The 23,866-nt window shown below is 40.4% G+C and overlaps 2 protein-coding genes across 14 annotated transcripts in view; one reads left to right on the forward strand and one right to left on the reverse strand.

The window, feature by feature from the left end:
- Positions 1 to 23,866, reverse strand: part of RALGPS1 (Ral GEF with PH domain and SH3 binding motif 1) — a 208,806-nt gene that overhangs the window by 68,544 nt on the left and 116,396 nt on the right. The window lies entirely within an intron of this gene.
- The window catches only part of ANGPTL2 (angiopoietin like 2), a 30,365-nt gene continuing 28,259 nt past the window's right edge, over positions 21,761 to 23,866 (forward strand). The window contains exon 1 of the mRNA XM_035113383.1: positions 21,761 to 22,321. The gene's annotated coding sequence lies outside the window, so the exon portion shown is untranslated. The remainder of the gene's footprint in view (positions 22,322 to 23,866) is intronic.

Here is a 23,866-nt window from a genome sequence, read left to right on the forward strand (position 1 = left end):
TTGCTCCTACAACATTTACTTCTGAACCACTTGTGACTGGCATGTGGCCCCTGGAAGGTTGCCCAGAGTGAAATGCAGCCCATATGCTTGAAAAGTTTCCTCATCTCTGCCCTGCAATATGTTATTTTGTCTATTTTATTGAGATCCTCACAGCTTAAAACACTACTTTTAATTTGGGTTTGTGGTATTATTTATTAAATAGTAACAGACTTTGACATTTGTCCTGAAAAACCATGTTGTAAAACATTGTTAAGTTCTTGGGTAATATAACATCTTCATGTTGCCCTTTCCATGCATTCTGCTGAGATTGTGCCACACTCTGAAATGGAACTTATTTTTTTTACTACATAGCTTCATAATTATTATAGTTTCCTGCTAGCTCAAGTTAAAACATTTCTATCTAACCTCCCTGCGCTTTCAAGCTTAATTGCTCCTTATGGAATATAATACACTGACAACTGTATATGTGAATGAGCAGCATTTGCAAGTGGACAGTATGCACACAGAGGCAGCTGTTGTCAAGTGAAACATTTAGAAAACCTAAACTCTCAATGGATGAAATGACACTACAGCTGCTGAGAAGTCCAACCCCATGGTATTCATACTAGGAAACCTTAGGCAGCTTCACAAAACCCTGTTTTGTGGATGGTAATCACTGCTTGTTTTGAGATGTTAACACTCTTGAGCTTTCTCAGCTATGGCACCTGGTCTTCAGAATTCCATCTCCTGGCTGCTTTTTAAAAGTTTGTAACAACATTCCTTTTTCTTAAGCTTTTAATCTGCACTTACCCATATTATTATGTCTGTTCCTGAATAGTAGGGAACCCTACTGAAAGGGGTTGGTTCATGGGCGTAGCCAGGATTTTTTTGGGGGGGGTACACACAAAAAGTTGTTGAGCTTTTTGTGGGGAATCACAGGCAAAATTCCCCCCCAATCCCATTGTGGGGGGGGGGTCAGGCTTCTGTTGGGGGGGGGCAACTGCCCCCCGCCTATGCCCATGTGGTACTGATAGGAAATGAGAAAATATCAGAAAATTGGTAGATCCACTCACAGAAGGTGGCTTCATCTTTTTGTTTTTTTGAGAGAAAATGCAGTTACTGTATTATTAAAGCCTTTTTTGTGTTTTCTTGCCCTGCCTTGGAAAAGAACACTCTATGATTTCAGAAACGAAGTGTGCTTGCTCCTAAAGCTACACTTGTGGGGTTTTAAAACATCAAACTATCATGATAAATTCCAAAGACTAAAATAACAGGAAGAGCAGCTGTGAGAGAGTCAAATGTAAATTCCTTCCCCCTCAGAGTAGAGGCAAGCCATCACAAAATACTGAATAGTATCTCAAGCAAAAAAACCTCCAGGCCTGGACAATATACAGGTGAAACTCAGAAAATTAGAATATCATCAAAAAGTGCATTTATTTCAGTAATGCAACTTTAAAGGTGAAACCAATATATGAGATAGATGCATGACATGCAAAGCAAGATATGTCAAGCCTTGATTTGTTGTAAGTGTAATTATTTGTCATTAGGCGGGTCAATTATAAATGGAATGTAATTAATGAAATGTAATAGCGATGATTATTTTTTGTTTACTTTTGTATTATTGTAACTATTTGTTTTATTACTGTGGAATTTCCAAAAGAAAGCATTTGTAAAAATTAAAAGAAAATTAAAAAATAATAAGTTGCATTACTGAAATGCACTTTTTGACGATATTCTAATTTTCCGAGTTTCACCTGTAGGGAAGGTTTGCAAGGATCACTGATAATAATTAACATGCTATTGTAACTTAATGCAATAACACATGTAGAAAATAAAAGCACAGAACAATCTTGGGGCGAACAGTTTATGTCAATGTAATCTGCTTATAATCGAACCAAATATAACCCAATATTTTGAATTTCCAAATATTTTTTAAAAATCATTTTCCCATCTGGGAAACTGAAATTCATTCCTCCAGATGAATTATTCTCATGTTTCAATTAACAACCAGCAAAGTTTTGGGATTGCGATCTACAGTCCTAAATGACTTGATTTCACAAGAAGTAATGGGAACTGAAGGAAAGATAGCTCAGCAGAGTTGCTAACTATTTGAAAAATACATAACACACCATATACTCAAAATTATTCTTGGAAATATATTCCCTTCTTTCATGTGAGTCACATTCAACATTTTCCCCATAAGCATGCTTAGAATTGCAACTTTAGGATAACAAAATAAAAAAAATTCCTTCCAGTAGCACCTTAGAGACCAACTAAGTTTGTCATTGGTATGAGCTTTCATGTGCATGCACACTTCTTCAGTTAAGTTAGGGTAAGTTAACACAACCAAATAATTCAGATGGGTTTGTTTTTCTGTGTTCAACATGTCTATTTGATCATTTTAAAAATCCAATGTGAGTAAGAACTTTTCCTATCAGTCTGGATTCTGGAGCACTTCTTTTTTCCCCTGGGAAGGTTCTCCTGCATAATTGAGTTTTTCCTGGCTCTTTTCTCTTTTCCTCCAACAAACCAGAATTATCTGTCCTCTTCAACCATATAAAACAGGGATCAGCAAACTTTTTCAGCAGGGGGCCAGTCCACTGTCTCTCAGACCTTGTGGGGAGGTTGGACTATATTTTGAAAAAAAGAAAGAAAGAAAGAACGAATTCCTATGCCCCCCACAAATAACCAAGAAATGCATCTATCTATATCTATCTATCTATCTATCTATCTATCTATCTATCTATCTATCTATCTATCTATAAATGTAAACCGACCATGTTTGTTTGTCTCCACTTTTCACCAAAACCGCATGACCGATTGCGTTCAAATTTGGACACAACGTCACATGCGAATAAGCGAGTGACCACATACTGTTTGCATAGACAGACATCACAACAGCACCAGGCTAAACCCCCCAAACCCTGTGTTCCATAACACACCACTCAGACAAAACTGCATGCTGGGAAATAGAAGCCAGAAGCTGCGTCTCACAGGGTAGGGCAGATCATAAAGTCAGGAACCAATATGCTATAACCGCTACAACAGCCATTCCTCCACAAAGGGCCATGCGGGGATCATGCCCCTAGCCACCCACATCCTACCATCAGAGACAGGCCGTGCCGAAACTGCACTGAAAACCAAGCCCTGCCCCGCCGTTGCCGTCCCCTTCCCTCTCCAAAACACCTCAGCTCAGGTTTGCAGGGAGCGGAGGTGGGGACTCACCTGCATTGGGGGGTGGGGGCAGGACGGGGTCGGGATGGGTCATAGGTCGGGACGGGTTGGGGGGAGTCACAGGGATGAGCCACAGCAACGCGTGGCAGGGCCAGCTAGTTTTAAATAAAAGGACACATTCTACTCATGTAAAAACATGCTGATTCCTGGACCATCTGCGGGAGGGATTTAGAAGGTGATTGGGCTGGATCCATAACAGCTAAGCTACATATTACTGTACAATAAATTTATGAGTTCTACACCATTCTTGGTTCCTTTTGGGGCAGGGGGGGGAAGTATTTGGGGACACTGAAACTTGACAAAATGATATGGAAATGAGGAAAAAGAGAACAGAATGATGGTGGTGGAATAGGATATGGTGGAAGTTTTTGAACATTCACTACAATTAAGTGTGACTAGTACAGGCAGGCTAAAATTGGTAACTTTGGAACACTGGGTAGAAAAAGAATGTATTAAGGATTTCAGAGCACCTTAAATACTCCAATGAGGGTGAGACTGCAGCTGAATGAAGCAGGCAGATGCTTTATATGGTTTCTGGAGCTGCACTAAAGCTGTCATGGAAGTATAAACATCCACCTCCCACACCTGTATAACTCTGGTGTGAAAGGAAATATAGTCAGCAGGAAATGTTGCAGTGGCAACATCTTGTGTCAGTAGTCTTTCACGTTGGCATTCAGACCTAGAAACACCTACCTAAAGAAGTCTGAGATGGTAAGCTCAATTTCTAAAAGCTTTAAATTATGTGTGGTTGAAAAAAAACCAAAGACCTGTGAAACCATGCAATAACAGGTCATACTTTTTGTAATTGTTGCCTTGCTGACCCAGAGCAAAACGTGGCTGAATTCCTAGCTGGGACAACCATTTCTTTACAAACAAAAGTCAGTAATGAACCAAGGGGACACAACAGCAAGTGACTGTGGATAGAGAAAAAAAATATTATTCCCAAACTGTTGCCCAAAAGTATGGAAATAGTTTGTACTTTCCAAAAAAATTAGCAAATGTTTTCTCTAGTGTTTCTTTTCATTTCTGATATTCTGTTTCTGCTTTTTCTTCTGGCTAGATAAAAGTGTATGTAGTGGTATAGCAGCAAAATCCAGAAGTGTTATACTGTAGGTTAAATGATGGGGGAAGTATCAAACTTTACAGAATGAAAATACATCAATATAAAAACTCAGCTAGACACACAACAAGTGAAGTAACTGTAAAATTAACATGTCTGTCCCAAGAAAAAAATTAACAAAGAGGTACATATTATCTGTCAAAATAAAGTCAAAGATAATAAATAAGCAGCTGAAGCTACATTGGAATGAGAAGATGGAAAATATAGAACACTAATCTAAATCAAACCGCCCCCCGTTCATATGTAAAAAGAATAGTGTGATTCTATAGTTATCCAATTAATGATGATAGTAATAATAATAATTACCCACCCTTTAGCCTAGGGCCCCAGGGCAGGTTACAACATTAAAACACAATGTTAAAAACTGCTTTAAAAACTTGCAATAATAAAAATATCTATCTCATGCATAACTTTCTTGTTTCCTTCCCCTGCTTGAGACTGTAGAAGCAGATGTGTTTGTGAAACACCTTTAAGACCACAACACACAGGTGGTAGTCTGCATTCAACAAGTTACAAGCGGTGCAGGCCCCGTTTCTTCCCATCAGATAGCTAGTGCAATGATGAACAACTAATGATCAAAGGAACCACTGCCCCATTCTAGATTCAAAGTATGCCATGCAACATCTCCTGATAAGGATATTACAAATAATATATTTACTACTACCAAGAAGTTTAAAAGCTGGAGTGCCTTTACTGTGTGCTAGCTCTGATGTATAGGGTTGCCAGACTCAACAGAGGACAGGACTTCTGTGCCTTTAATTGCCCTGCTCTCTTTTGAGTCTGGAAACCTTAAAGAGAAACCTTTATTAGAAATTAAACAAAGGGTCTGCTGGTTTCTCTTTAAGGTTTCCAGACTCAAAAGAGAGCAGAGCAATTAAAGGCACAGAAGTCCTGTCCTCTATTGAGTCTGACAACCCTACTGATGTAGGAAACCGAGGCTCAAATCCCTGCCTGGTCATGAGGTTTACTGGGTGTTCAAGTTGTGTTTGCAGCACAACTTCTATCACATGACTGTTATGGGGTTGATATGGCTGTTCTTGCATTTGTACTCTTGACAACCAACTTTTTATTATGAACCCCATATTGTCTTACTTGTAGCCTCTGGTGCCAACTTGAATAAAATACTGGGGAGGCCCAGGAAAGTCTTGTCCTGCAGCGCTTGCACATCATTTGAATGGCAATGCTCATCAACTTGGGGAGGGGCAGACCCCTCAAATATTTTAGGGGGGAGCAAAGGGACCTCAGCCCCTAGGAGTTGGCTCCTATGCTTGGAGCATCTTTCTCTGCCTTCCACAGCAGTGGAGGACTCATTTAAATCAGGTTTCTACCCCATAATCTTTAAAATGTATTAAAGCCACTTAAATGAAGAAATACATTTTATTTACAGACTTAGGCTGAGTCCACTGTTAGTCTTATTCAGAGTAGACATGACTAATTTAGGTCCATTACTTTCAGTGAGTCTACTCTGATTAACATACTTTATGGAGTACATAAAGTGCTTTATGGAGAACTGATGGTCTTTGTACAAGAAGGCTATCTTTCTTCCAATTCTTCCAGCTAGAATTCCCATTCCAAGGGGATTTATGGAGCTAAGGATACTTTTTTTGCGGAAAGAGAATGTCCTGAAATAAAGTACATTTCCTAACAGTCGTGCATTCCCTAGAAAGGACAGGATTGCCTGAAATGTCTCTTTTGCAACAGGCAGATCCAAGGATGCCAAAGAAAGCACTACAAGGGTTAGTTTTCTAAACTCCTGGCTCCTAAACGTGCTACTGTGTGGAGAAGAGGACAGGGGTGGGGGGAGGCTCCATAAGATGAGAAGCTATCAGGATGCTTTCCAGAGAGTGAGCTCATGGGCAGCTGCTTCCATAGGCAAAAAATATTTTCCATCTACAAGAAACACTTTTCCATTGTTATTTAAGCCAGACTCTTAGGATATGTGGGCAGTACAGCAGCATTCATTAGTTTATCATGAACTCAGACAAATAATCACCTGGGGGAAGGAAGCACCATGTTCTGACACCCCGCAATTCAATTAGCAGATAGGTATAGCACACATGAGGAGGAGGAAACTTGGCAGAAGGGAGTCTGTGGCTGCTAAATTGAATAACAAGGGAATTTGTGAGAAATGCAACTCTCAGCAGGAAGGGTACATCAGGACACTTACTTGCTGTTCTTCCTCCTCATACTTAAATAAGTTTGAGATGCCTGAGAAAGAAAAGAAATCCACTGACTCTGGCGATGCCCTACATCCCTCATCACAGAACAGTCAATGATCTGTAGGCAGTAGGGATCAGGAAAAGTATCCTGCTGAGGATCCAGATCGCATCACTCCATGTCACTGGAAACATGCCCACTGATTAATAGAGTTGAGAAGCAGACCAGCTGGCTTGAAAATGCTCAAATAGCAGCTGCAGAAATGTGAGCTTCTTTTTTGAAGGAAAGGAGGGAAGCAGCACAGTCCTGTTTCCACAAGATTCACCCCATTGCCTAAAAGGTGTCACCCTTCAATACCTTTATTACAGGAGAACAGTGTTCAAGAAAATTAGCTTCAACTTAATGGCACAATGTGATGCCACCCCCCCCCCAATTTTGTGCTTATCATCATGAGCACAGAGTAAACATCAGGAGGGTCTTATGCTGCACAGAACTGCCCCTTTGCTTTAAGACCTGAATTTAGAACAAAAGTACTGTACTCCTGTTAACCTGAAAGTGGTGATACAGAGCTGAAACATAGTGAAAATAGAGTATTTTTTCAAGCATCACAATACCGACATGTGGAATTCACCATTCCTTTTACATAATCTTATATGCACTTGCCTAGAGTAAGGCCCACTGGACACAATGGGACTGCTGAGTAAACATGATAGTGCAGCACAGTAAAAACAGGTTAGACAAATTAATGGGGAATAAGTCTCTCAATTGCTGTTAGACATGACACCGAAACAAAGTACCTCCATGTTCACAAGTGGAGGCAAAGTACGTAATCAGGGGATAAGTGCTTCTATTACATCCTGTTTGTGATCTTCCTGCAGGCATCTGATTGGCCTCTGTTGAACACGGGGGCCTTGACTTGATGGACTGACATACTCAGAAGGTAATGGACCAATCATAACAACAGTGCCTTCTCAGTATCTCCCTATTGTTCTGCACCTACAGACGGTGGCAATAGGCAGAATCTAATATGACTCCCACATATGCTGGATCAGTTATTATTCGGGACAGATTATAGCTACCAAGGAAACTACAAATTTATAAAACTGTCAAAAAACTTGACTCCACATATAATTTTTAAGCCTGCTTCAATACATTTTCAGGAATTTCCCTCAATAGGTCTGTCTCCCATTTTGGGGAGTTTTGGCTTTTTTACTATTTCCAGATTAGAGATAATGTTACATATCATACATAATACTCCTCATGTTTGGTCACCAGACAATAACTTTTCAAACATAGTACACTCTGTTAGGGATATGTGTTGTGCCAGTGAATGGTTTAACAAGTGCTTTATCTGAAGATACTAAAGAAATGACATGTGGCTTCACTCATATCACTTTTGATTTACTAACTTTAAATATATTTTTGATTTCAATAACCAAAATTGCACATTGTCCAGTAGTTCTTTCTTTTCAAATTCTGTATTATGATAAATTGCTGTCCATGGTGACATTATCTGTTGCCAGCTACAGTCACTTTTGGACAGAGATGACTTGGCCACTCTACTGGTAACTTCCAGGCTGGATTATTGCAATATGCTTTACATGGGGCTGCCCCTGAGGATGACTCAGAAACTTCAACTGGTCCAAAATACAGAGGCCAGTACTGGCCAGGATTCCATTTGGAATTCATATAATCCCTGTTTTAAAACAGCTGCACAGGTTGCCGGTTCACTTCCAGGCAAATTCAAGATGCTCACATTAATATTAGCATTTAAAGCCCCAAGCAACTAAGGCTGCAGATATCTGAAAGACTGCCTCCTCCCCTACAAACCCTCTTGGGTTGAGGTCGGGAGGGGGGGGGATCTCTTGCTAGTTCCACCATCCTTGGAAATTGGGGTGGGTAGTGACATGAGAGAGGGCATTCTCTGTGGAAGCCCCTAAATTTAATATGCACTTTTTAATTCTGCGCTTTAACTTGTGATATCTATATTGGGGGGGGCATTCTTCTGATTTTAGCTGTTTTTAGTGTTGTTTTATTTTTATTGTAATCCACCCTGGGGCTTTTATGATGAAGGATGAGTAAGAACACTTAAAAACATGATAGTATATTTTCCACCACCATTGCATTATGCAGCAGCAATTACTCGAGGTGTAACTGATACAAACTCCTGAACATCATCAGGGTGTGGTGCTTCATTTATTTGCCTGCCACCAAGCTCCAGTAATGCCCCCCATAGCGTCCTCTGCCAATGACTGCCTCATTCAGCCATCTCCCATAGAAACTGTTTGTCCCCTAGGTCATGAAACCAAGTCCCAGGGATATCAATTAAAAAAGAATTCATAATATTACCATAACAACCATCAACAAAAAACAAACATCAGAAAAAGGACAGCAGAAGTAGTAGTTTTAAACAAGTACATACATGACTCAAATCACCATTTCTGTGTAATGTAATTTATGTAACTAAACAGTCCCTTTATAAATGTTCCCTGTACTTTCAGGTCTTATTTTGTAAAATGAAAGAAGCCAGAGTCACATGCCATTCTCTTAATCACATGTGTGTAAAGGTGGCTATATGATGACACAATGCCCTGTAACATCCTCAGAGGTAAACCACTCTCCGGTTAGCTAATAGAAGCAACTATAGAAATATGGGAGATTCAGATTCAATGGCACAACATTGTCTTCTGAAACAGATGACCCACATATTCTAATGTTCTTATTCACATATAGCTAAATATCCTAATATTATTATTTCTGTAGTGGCATCAATGTACATGATACTTTGCAGAGTATTAAAAGCAACTTACAATCTTACGTTTAACGGGAAAGAACACTTTAGAGTTGATTTCAGGATAGGGACTAAGAGCTTGCGGCTTCAGGGAGAAGTTGGAATTTGAAGAAGCATTTGAAGAGGAAGGAAGAAGTGGCATGACAAAGGCTTTACGGGAGGCATCTCCAGGCATAAGGAGCAACATAGAACCAAAGGTGGAGTTTTTCCTCCAGTGATTTGAATGCAAATAGAAATAAAAGAAGAAATGAAAACTGCTTTCTGTTGAAAGGAAAAAATTATTCCAATTTAAATATTATGCATTTTCTTTCAAGAGGAAGTTGTTTTATTTAAAGCACTGGAGGACAGGGCCGTCTTAAGCGCCCCTGGCGCTGTGGTGCGCTGGATCCCTCCGGCGCCCTCCCACCCCGTTTTCCTGCGCCACCCAGCCTGGCCGTAGGGCCGGCCCTGCTGGAGGAAACACTTTGAAGAGAAGCTGCTTTTCCTGCAGTTTAGGAAAGGGTCTCATTGTAACCAATGATCATATGATCAGTGGTTATAGGGAGTCTCCTCAAAGGTGTGGTCTGTGTGGCTCTTCAGCCCTTTGCAAGATCTCGTGAGGCCTTCTCAGAGTCCAGTAGGCAAGTATGAGAGTTACAGGTAGGTTGCTGTGTTGGTCTGATGCAGGGGTTCCCAACAAAATTTTCTCGAGGACCCCTCATCGAGCCGCTATTGTGACAAGGACCCCCATTAATTCCTAATCCTAAATCTAATTCCTAATCTATTTTTTCCAGTAAGTTTAACACTGACAAGATCGGTTCGAGAGTCACTGACTTACTTGCTTGAACATCAAATGCATTATCTTCCTCTTCATCTGTAGGCCTTTGTCGTTTTAACGAACCACTTTTTAACCAACGGTCCATTTTTAACTACGCAAACTGTAGCTTCCACGAAAAACAACGCTTTGTTTACAAACACTACTGTTTTGCAAAGAGGCAGCGCGCGCCAGGGAGGAGGGAGGGGAATGGAGAAGACAGGGTACCTGCGCAGTAGCGCACAAATGAAGCCGGCGCGCGCAAAGCATCTTAGGGAGGTGAGCGTTAGTAGAATGCGTGCACTGCCTCTTTGCAAAACAGTAGTGTTTGTAAAGCGCCACCTAACAGCATACAGCAGAACTACTGCCTCTATCTAATTCTAGTTTTGCGCTAGACTCTGCTCATGCAGGAAGCAGCCAAAACAAAAAATCTGTTATCATACGAAATATATTTAATATATTTTTTATTCTAATAGCATCTTGCGGACCCCTCTGGCATAGCTCGCGGACCCCTGGGGGTCCGCGGACCACCTGTTGGGAACCACTGATGTAGATACCTGAAGAAGTGTGCATGCACATGAAAGCTCATACCTATGACAAACTTAGTTGGTCTCTAAGGGGCTACTGGAAGGATTTTTATTTTATTTTTTGTTTCAAGTATGAGAGGTTTGTCATTTAATTTGTGCAATATAAGCTGGATGGCCTCCAAACATATAAAGGTGTGATAGTGCCAATCCAACTTTATGTGCCTGAATCCCTCCTGCAAAATACTGACAGTCTGGAGGTACTCTTTATAACACAAAACTGCCAGGATGGCTCCAGCATAGTGGTAACAGAACTATACAAAACCACCTTTTGTTACTATCTGAAAACAGCACTGCTACTAGCAATTCGCTTCTTTGACTCTTGTAACAGGCACACTATAATTGGCACACTTAAGCACTAGGGCACAGCGTGATAATACCCGCCCCCCTTTTCCAAGAGAGAAGTAATTACAGTGCGTTAATATAAAAAACAGAAAGGACAAAAATGCTTTGGCTCTAATAGACTTTATTCATTACAACCTTTTCCACATCAGTTTGCAATGTTGCAGTGTACTAAATCAAACACAGAACACCAAGAAAGAGCAACTTATCAATTTACCATTGACTGGTAAAACCCCCAAAGCACTGTGTCAGCAGACTGCAAAACCAGAGGCACCATTTTCAAAAGGTTAGCTCAGAGTCAGAAGGGGAAGCCAAAAAGTCTGTGGGTTTTTTGGTTTGCAGAAATTTGGATGAAGCTTTCCGTGAATGAAGGGGCAGGAAAACTTTTCTGCTGAGATGAATCAACAGACTGGTTAGTCTTGGTAGGGCTTGTGGTATATTAATGGTAAACTGAGGGTGGATTTTTGCCAAGCCAATAAAATTGTTACATCTAATACAAAATGCCACCCCAGTGGCCAAATGAATGGGATCAGTCAGAGGAAAGTGCAAAGAAGAAATTATGACCAGATTCCTTGCTTTAATCTAGGGCCATCTGGCTAGAAGACAGCACTGGTCAAGAGAAGCACTACACATGTGAATATGTAATAAGATGACCAATTCCAAAAACCTACAGGAATTTTTTTAAAGGATAATATTTAAAATAATTTTAAATGCTTATAAGAATCCAGAGCATATTGTTCAGCATAAAATTATATCTCCTGTTCATTAAGTATTTTAATTAAAGCTTTTGCTGCAAGTTATTGTCTCCATTGCAACTAAGAATTGTTGATCACTGGGCAATCTGTTGACTTCCAGGGGATTTGCTGAACACTTGTCTGGGACAACCAACAAAGATGCACATATCAGCAAGCCCTAGGCTCAGATGCACCACTGAGCCTAGGGCTTGCTGATCAGAAGGTCGGCGGTTCGAATCCCTGTGACGGGGTGAGCTCCCGTTGCTTGGTCCCAGCTCCTGCCAACCTAGCAGTTCGAAAGCACGTCAAAATGCAAGTAGATAAATAGGAACCGCTACAGCGGGAAGGTAAACGGCGTTTTCATGTGCTGCTCTGGTTTGCCAGAAGCGGCTTTGTCATGCTGGCCACATCACCTGGAAGCTGTACGCCGGCTCCCTCGGCCAATAATGCGAGATGAGCGTGCAACCCCAGAGTCGGTCACGACTGGACCTAATGGTCAGGGGTCCCTTTACCTTTATTGTCTCCATTGCAACTAAGAATTGTTGATCACTGGGCAATCTGTTGACTTCCAGGGGATTTGCTGAACACTTGTCTGGGACAACCAACAAAGATGCACATATTTCAACTGCTCTCTGATATATTGGTTGCAAGACACAAGGTCAGGTTCTAGCATGGCATAAATATACTAGATATACTAAATATGCTTTATGAGGAAGCTACATTGCAGCAATACTTTAACTTGTCCCAAGTTTAAAGGCTTATGAAGGAACCTTACACATGGATATCTTCTACAAAGGAGTTTCATTTAATCTTTTTGAAAATCAAAAAATCCATCACTTCTTGGAGCAAATTCAGAGAATTTGTTTCATCTACCTTATGAATTTAAGATTGGCTCACCTGACACAGCATCCCTATAGAAAGCCATAGTTCTAAGGGAGCTACAGTTAGAATAAAGTTAGAGTTAAACAGTTAAAGGGTTCTGTGGAGGTGCCACGACAATTAAAGCAATATCAAGTCAGCTTTTAAAAAGGCATATCTGCGGCCCTGACTCTTCATTCAGCTCTTTCCCAGTGAGGTTTACTTTTTGGAGCCTCGGGCCACTACTGAATTAGAAATCCAACGCAAGGATGGAAAATTACAGGGCTAAAAGTAAATGTTTTATGAGATGAGGTCTTTACATTTAAGCTCATGATTTTAAATAAATACATAGAATTACTTCAGCTGTTGAGATCTTTTGGATATGAGATCAGAAGATGCTTTTGGAAGGTCAGACAAGTAGTCATTAGAGAAACCATATAAGGGAGAGATAAGAGAATTATCTATTTTTAGAAAGCTAACTTTGCAGCTTCCATTGGAGTTCCTTTCGTTAACTTCAAAATAAATAATAATTCCTTTACGGTTTTCCCTCCCAACCACTTACAGTCAGTGAATGTGGAGTGAAATTAATCTATAGGAATAATTTAAAACTTGACAACTTTTCATTCACTTCAATCCTTCTGGCCAACACATGTCTTTCAAGGAAAGAAGGCAATCAGTTAGACCAGAGCTTTCCAAACTGTGTGTCGTGACACTTTAGCGCGGTGGCCACAGTGTGTAGGTGTGCCACCAAACACTCCCTGCATTCATCACAAGGCTGGAAAGGGGTTAGTTTTACCTCCAGTTTGTTAGTAAAACTGTATTACCATGTCACAAAATGATGCATGTCTAGAAAGTGTGTCACCAATGTGAAAAGTTTGGAAAGCTCTGAGTTAGGCAGACATTTTGTACATGGGGGAAACTACACCAATCAATGGAAATTTCCAAAATGAAATTACAAATTGTATTGCTTTAAAAATAAACAAAACTATTAAGATACCAGAAGTTCTTTCTTTAGGGAAGCTTTTAATGTTTAATAGATTATTGTATTTTAATGTTCTGTTGGAAGCCGCCCAGAGTGGCTGGGGAAACCCAGCCGGCTGGGTGGGGTATTATTATTATTATTATTAATAATAATAAATTATTATTATTATTATTATTATTATTATTATTATTATTATTAAGTCTGTGAAGCAGAATTTAGAACTACCTATAACAAAGTGTAACACACACCTCAAAGGGTGCCCACTCCCATATCTGCATGTGAGATTAGGCAGGTGTCAAATTTCTCCCCACTTTTACGTAGCTTTAGCTCAATCAAATTTATTCTGTTTTACACACACACACACACACACACACACACACACACATCACGCATTGCTATATTTTCACCCCACCTGTCACTTTTTTCCAGGATGATGAGGAACCATTAGTGAACACTCTTTGAGTTTGGTCAGTCAACCAGTTACAAATTCACCTAACAGTTACCTCATCCAGCCCACATTTTACCAGCTTCTCTGCAAGAATATCATAGGGGACTTCTGTCAAAACCCTTACTGAAATCAAGATACACTATGTCCACAGCATTCTCCTGATCCACCATGCTTATAACTCAAAAAAGAAAAGAAATGATATTTGTTTGCATGACTTGTTTTTGAGAAATAGGATTCAGATGATTCTTTTGCAAGTTATAACTGCTCCAAGAAGTCTATTCACATGTTAAGATAGCAATCAGAAAAAAGTTTACAATATCTCTTTTAAGTGCTATTTCCAAATTGTCCAACATTTAACATTCCATTTGAAAATATACAGCATAAAGTAGACTTGAAGCAGACAAGAGGAACAGGCATATATTATGGTTTAAAATTCAATTCCCTGAAGCAAGTGTTTTGCTTCAAAATAATGACTAATGTTTGACATGTTAAAACACACAGATTTTACCAAGAAAATGTCATGGAAATCAACTGGGTTATAGAAAAGCCTTTTAACACAGCAATATCAAAATAATACAGAATGCAGATTTCACAGCAGCTGTGTTGCTGTGAAAAATCAAAAGCTTTTGAAGGTATGACTAGTAACATTCTTAACCAGAAAGATTCATTGATATGTGTATGCAAGGATTTTGCAAATATTTATACAGTTTGGGATAATGTATATTTCAATTGATGATTTAGTAATGTACTTCCACAAACATTTGGGCCCAGCTACACTTTCCCATAAGTCCATACCTCTTTGCCCTGTTTTCAATTTGGTCTGGGGCTGGGTATTCCCCCTGGTGTCAGGGACTGGATGGATGAAGAGGAGTGGTGAGAGGCACCAGCCGGGGAAACCCCTAGGGAAACCTCAGAGGAGGAAGACTCAGAGCCCTGGGACTGGTGGCAGGACACTGAAGACCGGTCAGAGGGCAAAGGGGCAGGGAGGAATGTTTGGAGGCTGAAGAGACAACAGGCTTTTGTGAGCAAGAAGAGCCAGATGCAGAAAGCAGTTCAGACTCAGCAGATGAAGCAGAAAAGGAGGGGATAGAAGCTGCAGAAGCATCAAAGGAGCTTCAAGTTCCTACTGTACAAAGTTGCCCTCCCCACTTGTCTCCAAGGACATGGAGGGCTATGCTTGTAGCAGAAGAAAGAACACAGTCTAGTTCAGTTTACGAACAATAGTTTGACTTTCAAATAGTTCACAGAGGAAAGGAGCGTCCCCTGAAAGAGCTGTTTTGTGGTTTCCCTCTAAATAGTTCATGAAGCAGCTCATCAGCAGAACATGCTTCAGTCAACACTGTCATCTGCATGCAATACTTTTTTCCTGTTAAAACTTCACTGCTTCACTTTTTCAGGCAAATTTGCATTAGAAACAAAACCACTGACATAAATGATTAGGCTATGGGCTGTTCTCATTATACGATTTTAGTTAATAGTGTACCAGGAGATATCCAGTCTTTCCCAATAAGGCACACTTTCCCGCTAAATACATAATGTAATGAATTCATGGGAATGTGAAAACATATTTCTGCTATATAAGTATGGGAATATAGGCCATTCTAGGTTTCAAGTGCTAGTGGTAAATTCTCACCAAGGCTAATCTTCAAAGAACTGTGGGAGAAACTCTCAAATGCTAATATAGACCTTAGACTATTATTATTAATCCATGAACTATATCACGGCACTGAAACCGGAGTTAGAGTGGGTGTAACGGGATGCCTGTTAGAGGCATTCAAGACATCAAAAGGTGTGAAACAAGGCTGCATATTGCTCCCCCCTCCCCACTTTTTAACTTTTATATAAATGACATGATGCCATACTTAACACAGGTACAATCTCCCGCCCCAACAATTAAGAATAAAAACATATATTGTCTGCTGTCTGCTGATGATGTGGTGCTCCTGTCACTCTTCCGTTTGGGCCTTAACAACTTGCTAACAGCTTTCAGTATATAGAGGGATATGAAGTTAAATCCAAAAGGCAAAGGCCAGGAAGAATAGGTGCATCCTCAGTGACCGCCTAAGGTTATAAAAAGTTGGCCCCTGACACAGGTGAATGGGAGTGAATTCTAGGTTTGGGGTCATTATGGAGAAGGCTCTCTTGCAAGCCATCACCTCTCAGTTGCAAAGGAGATGGCACTATAAGAAGAGTCTTTTCTGCTGACTGTAAAAGGAGAGAATGCACTCTTGCAGATATTTGAGGTCCAAGTTGTTGTAATTAAACATTGGCTTCTTTTGGTCTCATTTGTTTGGGTGAACTATATCATAGTGTAATCTGCATATTTCATATAAACAGGAAAATGCAAAGTCACATTTGTCAGCTGCTAATTTGTCAGCTGCTATAAAAATGAAAACCCAATTCCTCTTGGTTTTGTCTCCATGAGAAGCATCTAGTTTGTTCTACTAGCCAACTATCATTATTAAAGGAGACATAAAACCTTAACTTCATCTAGTAATAACTGCAGATTCATTACTTTTGAAGTGCAGTAAATAGAACAGTATTGCAAAATTTCTTTTGTGCTTAGAATTCTCCCTTGAAGCAGCAACTTGAACAATAAGGAAATTGAAAGAAACAGACCAAGCAAAATACTGTAACATAGATTCATGTGATTCATGTGATACTGTTATGCATATAGCACAGCATCTTCTTACAAATGGTTTACAAATTTGTGTTCCTTTTCTGAATGGAAATTTGTATCAGGATGCTGTGAAGAGAACACAATCTCAGCCATGCTTATCCACTTGAGAAATTCTACCCTACAGAAAATCCAGTCTCAGATAAATCACGTTTGATGAATCACTTGTTCCCTGAGCCCAGAGGCAAGTAAATTAAGCTTTGAACCTTTTGGAGTCTAAGCAATAATGGTTCTTGTTCATCAACAGGAAGTGCTGAAAACAATGGTTTGAGAAAGGGAATTAAAGGCTGCATGAAAGCATAGTTGTTATTTTTATTGGCGTTTAGTTTTCCATTTATGAGATATGCTACATCTATTATATAGCTGTCCCAAGAATTTGGTCCTGCTAGTAAAAGCCAGCTGGAACCTTCCAGGCTGCTCTTATATTAATGAAGTTTGCCCTGAACACTGAAACTCTAGGGTCAACTATTTGTTAATATTGATTTTGTCAGACTTTAACAATGACATATTTTCCCTTGTGGTTGTTGGGGCCAATCTAAAGGAGCAGTCTGGGTTGTTGTTTTGTCTTTAACCAATACTGGATTAATCTTGGATAGATGCTTAATTCAACAAAACCATCACCAAACAGCTTCAATTAACAAGGGGTCACAGCATGGTTAGGTAAGGTTAACTTGGCATTTCAATGGTCTGACTGGCATCCAAACAGTTGGCATTCAAGGTCCTGCACAAATAAGGCAAGGCTTTCACACAAAGATTCAGTTTGTAGTTATCGACACAAACTGGCCAGCCCAACAAGGTGCCTTCCAGATGTTGTGGACCCTGACTTTCATTAGCATCAGCCAGAATGGCCAGTGGGATGACAACTGTAGCACCAGGTTGGCTATTCCTGCCATACAGTAGCTAGCCATGAATTCACTGCATTAATATATTACAAACCAGTAGTTTCCTTCTAACAAATGGCTTTAATTTTTTAAAACTTCTTTACTGCACTACAAATGTAATTTGTGAACACTAAAGAAACACTGTAAGTATAGGATTCATAATGAAGTACTGTATACAGTTTCCAGGTGCTGTAAGACACTAACAGGCGATGATATGGACAACAACTGCGAACCGTGAGGTAGATGTACTCATAAAGTTTGTGTTCCGCTACTGAGGGAAATGACATAGACGATAGTGCACGTGTCATGTGACAAGTCAGGCAAAATGGCTGTGTCTGCAATGGAGAAGGCGTTTTGTGTTCTTGAATTGAGCAAAACAGAATCTGTGTTGTGCAGTTTAGATCACTATTTGGAAAAAAAAACCTCCAAGCAGAAAGTGTATCTACGATTGGCATAAAAAAATTTGAAACTATGGGCCGTTTGTTCAAACTTAGAAGTCCTGAACAACTGTATATATCGGAAGAAGTCATCGATAGTGTTTGCATCGCCATTCAACGAAGCCCGGGATAATCAACATGTAGGGTGAGTTGCATTTGGGTAGAAGTGGATTACCGGTTTGATGTGTGCCGTGTTACAAAGGGTGCACACATAGAACATATGTGACTGTTTCTAAAAAAAAAAACTTTAAACATCTGCCTGCAATTCTATTACAGGTAACATAAGATATATTACATTCTTCTTTTTTATAGTGTGTTTAAACTGTATGCTTCATTGTGAATCACCCTGTATTTTTGCAACAGGGCTGGGAAATCTTCCAGAGCTGCATGATAGTGGTGGGCATGACTCAGTGGGCAGAGTAACGGATGCAACTTTGTATAATAGGCTACATTACAGGCACAAAGAATTCAGAGCTTTCAATAAACAAGCATCTCCACATACCCAGCTCCACCCAGGCAAGCCCCATCACCACAATTCAAGGACACATTCTATCCAGGCAACAGCACCTGAGGGCTGTTGTTCTGTCAGAGCAGAACCAGTGAACAGTCTGGTCTGGGGATAGTCCTGAAGGCCAGAAAGAGAGGCCCAGAGGGCTGCATCATGCACCGTGGCCTGAGACCACCAAAAGCAACAAACAATTCATAAAATCACAGGTACTGTATAAGGAACCTATGGCCCTCCAATTGTTGCCAGTCTACATCTCCTATCACCCACTTCTTCCCTACCAGTATAAGTGACCAAGCTGGCTGGGGCTGAAGGGAACTGGAGTCCAAAAACAACTGAAAGCCACAGGTTTCTGGTTCTTCTTCTTTTTAAAAGCAGTCAATACTGGGGCTTAACCGATTTCATCTGGAAAGGCTACATATAATCTCCACAGGCCCACGTATTGGCTCCATCAGGATTATTTGTGCTTTGTAGCCTAGACTTCAGATATAAACAAAATGAACCCAAATGCATGAGATTTATGGGGTGGCAGGTTTTGCAATTTCACAAATTGTCATTGAATTGTAATTTCTCAAAGATGAATAGTGATCAATCAAATGAACCCTGCAAAATCACTTACCATCGGTAGCAAGCAATTACTGGGGTCCAGCCAAGTTCTACTAATATGAAATTTCCTCAGATAGTATCATAAACATTGGAAAGGTCACCAGTATCCTTTTCTTTTTGGAAAAATGTACAGTTCCCTTACCTTGAACTGTTTTTCCACATTGAAATGCTTGAACAGAATACAGCCAGGAGTTCTTCTTAGGTACACTTTGAGATTCTCCTTGTTCACAAGCCGAGAGGCGCTTAAGAGCTATGGAGTTTAAGAATGGGGAAATAACGCCTCTCAAGCCTTCTAGTCACCACCAGCTAGCCTGCTGCTTAATATACCTATAGTGAGAACTCATGCCAATTAAACACATGGGTCAAGGATTTTAATTACCAAATGATTAAAGATTATCATGGCATCTAAGATTCCACTTGCAATTTTTAGCAACTGGTATTCAGAGGCATACTGCCACTGACAGTGGAAGCAGAACATAGCTATTGTGATCATTAGCCATCGATAGTCTTATCCTCACTTTTATCTGTTGTTGATTTTTATTGTATAATTGTCATGTTTAGAATGTATCGTATGATGTCTACACCTTTAAAAAATAAAAATAATAAGGTGTCTAGTAAGTGTAAGTACTGTATGAAATAAATTAAAGTTGAGTTTGAAAAGAGGGCTGGGTGGGCAAAGTGACCATCATCCAGAGAGGTTCTTGCATGCGATATGCGGCAAACCAGAAGTCCTACAGCCCACAAATTTTCACTGTATTCACCGCAATACAAATCAAAGTATTGCTGCTACAGATCAACACTGATCATCCAGGAAAGTACAGTAGATATGAACTACCAAGCTATGGATTCAAAATGTTTGGTTCTTTCTTCAGTAAATCTTTCCTGGTTATTCTCAACCAAGTGCCTTTCAAAGACAGACAGATAAGGGAGACACTTTCCAGAACTGTACATTTTTTCAGTATGACAAATGTGCACTTGGAAGCATTGCTAACATAGTTCCATGCCTAAGGTTAATGTCAGTGTGCGACATGTGGAAATCAGTTAACAGTTTGAAATTGGTCCCAGAATTTGCATGACAAAGCAGGCAGCCACTAACATGTAATCTGAAGTACATTAAAAGCCAGCTGACTTCACATAGGGTCACAATGAATAGGTAAAGGACCCCTGGACAGTTCAGTCCAGCGAAAGATGACTACGGGGTGTAGCACTCATCTCACTTCAGGCAGAGGAGCCAGTGTTTGTCCACAGACAGCTATCTGGATCATGTGCAACAGTGTAGCTGGGGGTGGGCTGCCCTGGGCACCACTCACCCAGGGGGGTGCCACTTACCGTGGGGCCTGAAGCACATCTGAGCCATGCATCTCTCCTGGGTGGCTCAGGAGCCTGCAGGCACTGCACCACCCTTTCAAGCCGTGTGGGGCTCGTGTCTGCCTGCCACCTCCCCCTTAGTTGCCCTGCAGCTGAGAGGGAGGCGGAAGGCGGACCGCCAATCATGTGGACAGCATGACTAAATTGCTTCTGGCACAACAGAACAGAAGCCGTGACAGAAGCCAGAGCACACAGAAATGCCATTTACCTTCCTGCCACAGCAGTACCTATTTATCTACTTGCACTGGTGTGCTTTCAAACTGCTAGGTTGGCAGAAGCTGAGACAGAGCAACAGGAGCTCACCCCGTCGCAAGGATTTGAACTGCTGGCCTTCCAACCGGCAAACCCAAGAGCCCACAATGCTACCCACGTTCCCACAATGAATAACACACCCTTTAGTGGGTGTCCTATGGTAATAAGGATTTCCTCCCTTTATAAAATGTAGAACTCTTATCGCTCCTTGTCAATTTCTCCTAAACCCTGGAAGAAGGATGGGATTAGAACCTAAAACACATATAGTCTATCATGCAAGCAATGCAATAATTCTTTCTACAGAAATTGTGTAGCAACTTGTACATAGTTGTACAGGTAAATCTCATCCCCTGGGCCTGGACCAATAAGCAGGCTCTCTCAAGTTTTGAGACTACTGCTTCCCTTAGGGGCAGGAGTAATTAAAAGCAGCCCCTTGGGCAAAATTGAAGGATAATTTTGTTGCACTTCCAGGAAAATGAAGGGCATGGGGGTATGCAGGGAGAAACAGAGTTGAAGTGTGTGTGTGTGTGTGTGTGTGTGTGTGAGAGAGAGAGAGAGAGAGAGAGAGAGAATGCATGGGGGTGGGATGAGGGAGAAAGCACACACATCCAGCCCAATTACAATGAAAATAGTGAATGCTTAGCCATTAATCTCATTTCTAGGTATTATAATGCAAGTTCTACACTCTATTATAAAGAATGAGTCACAGTTATTCAGCTCTCTCTCCCACACACACCGCCCACTTTTATTTTTAGTTGGGGGGGGGTTAGTTAAAAATCTATTACATAATCCTAGACAGAGAACTACACCCTGCATTAAACAGCAGCGGTTAAAGCTGTATGAAGCATTCATATCTTTCATAGCTTTTCAGCATTTGCTCTCTGACAAAGTCCAGGGAGGCAGTCTCCTGCACATTTAGATTTCTCCAAGCTGTGGAGAGCTGTGACATCACCGGGTAAAAGTTTGGCTTCAGCCAGCCCTCTACTGTTTGTGGTTAAGGGGAGGCCCTGAATGTGTCTCTTGCTGGTGGATCCCTTGCCCGTGTGGGAGGGGGAAGCGGAGCTTATCCAACCAGAACTTGTCTGCTTAACGCATGCTTGATTATCTCCCCCCCCCCCTCCTCCAGCATGTAAATCCACCACAAAGAAGCTGAAGTTCAAATAGGGCTGTTTTAGCTTCGCTTGAAATGATGGATTGAAAGCTTCAAAACTGAAATGCAAAGAGCCAGAGCTCCTGAAAAGCAAGTCGGTGCTGCAGCCTATTGTCCCTGAGTGTCCATAGCATGGGGACCGACGGCTTTGATTCAGCGAGCAAATTAAAGGAACAAGAATTTAAACAATAAGGAAGTAACAGGACTGCAATAGCCTTCTTATGTTATCCGTCCAAGCACAGTACCAAATGCATGAAGCTTTTCATGCAACAAAAACTAGATAACCCTCATCGCGAATGAATGCATTTATTTTGCTGCAATCAGTGATGTCACTATTTCTCTGGATGATCTAGTCAGTGAATCTTTTATTGCTATCTTTAAAGCAATTCTCAAGATTGAAGAGAGAAACCAGAAGGAAACAGGGTAAGAATTTGAGATGTGTCACTTTTAACATATATTTATATTTTCAGTGCTAGCTGCAAAGTCATTCCAAAAGTGCTCTTGATTTAGAAGAACAATGCCAGATTTTTGATAAGGCTGATAAATTTGAGTTAGAAATCTTTAAATGTGGTTTTATTACCGGTATTAAAATGAATTCATCTAAACATTGAAATGTTACTAGATCTGCATAGAATTAAAATAATAATAATCAAAATGAATGTTTGTTAATTTAGTTGATGTGCCAAAGTTCTAAGGATTTCTTAAAGTAAAATCAGCAACAACCAGGTCATCACAATATTGATTGTTTATGTGCAAAATATTTTCCCTTCCTAAATATAACAGCAAAATCCTCTACACTTTGTGTCACTTATTTGAAAGGACTATTGTATTACAACCCAGGAAGCTAGTCTTTCCTTTCCTTTCACGCACTGATCAAAGATACAGAAAGTTCCTCTAAGTAACAGCTCCTAGAATATCACAGTGTTTGTATGTTTAAGTGAAAACTCTCTTTAAAAAAAAAAAGTCCAAGCTAAGTAGAGCTGGAAATAGTTTTTGCAACAGTTTTTGCAATAGATGCCAAGTGGGAAATCTGAAGCAAGCAAGATATGATCAAACAGTGTTGGAAAGTTCTTATTTTGCAAAGTTCTTAACACATGAAACAGAAAGCAAAAAATGTTAACACATCTTTCAGCATGGGTAGGTTTAAAAGAAAATAAAGTGAGGCCACTGTTAAAGGGGAGTAAGAACAAATGTAACATTTGGGTTTAGCTTTCTAACATTTCTAACAAAATGCTGATAACTTTCTGCTTATCTCAGAAACAAAGGTTGTAGGGGCAGTTATAGGGCCTGCCATCTTTTGTCAGCAATCTTAAAGAGGAAGGCTACAAAGTTTGGGATAGGTAATCCTTTAAAGTTTCTGAAGGCATTCAGTACCATTTCAAAACAATGCTCTTGCAGAATTAATCAATAATCCCTGTCTTTGGGGGCATCTATGCCACTCCTCAGCAAGTGGGAAATGAGCTGGAGGGGCTCTCAACCAAATGAAGGGAGCTGCATTTACCTGCATAGTTTAAATTACACAGAAAAACAGGACTGCTTCTGCCACAGAGGGGTTCAAGAACAAAGTGTGTGTGTGTCTGTTTGGGGGTTAAGTATTTTGGATGGTTCTGATATTAAAAACACTTGCTGCCAGACCATGTTTCACATTTGAGGAGTACAATATGCTTGTTATGATAGTTAACATTAAAAAAAATCTATCTATCTGTTCCTTACAATATCCAACACAATAAAGTGGCCTCATATAATTTTTTTCTCTCCTGTCTTAAGAGGAGTGTTTCCACACACTCTCCACTCAGCAAGTTCCATCTAGAACTTTGTCTTGCAAAAATCTTATTTGGCTCTTGAGCCCTTCTGCTTTTATGCACACTGGATTGTGAAATGCATGGGTACCTGGGAGATTAACCCCTGTTGATTTTTTTTACAAGAACCCATGCTTCGTGGAATTAGGGTGACAACAAAGGCTGTGTC

Source organism: Zootoca vivipara, chromosome Z (genome assembly GCF_963506605.1).
Source record: "Zootoca vivipara chromosome Z, rZooViv1.1, whole genome shotgun sequence".
In the NCBI taxonomy this organism is placed as follows: Eukaryota; Metazoa; Chordata; class Lepidosauria; order Squamata; family Lacertidae; genus Zootoca; species Zootoca vivipara.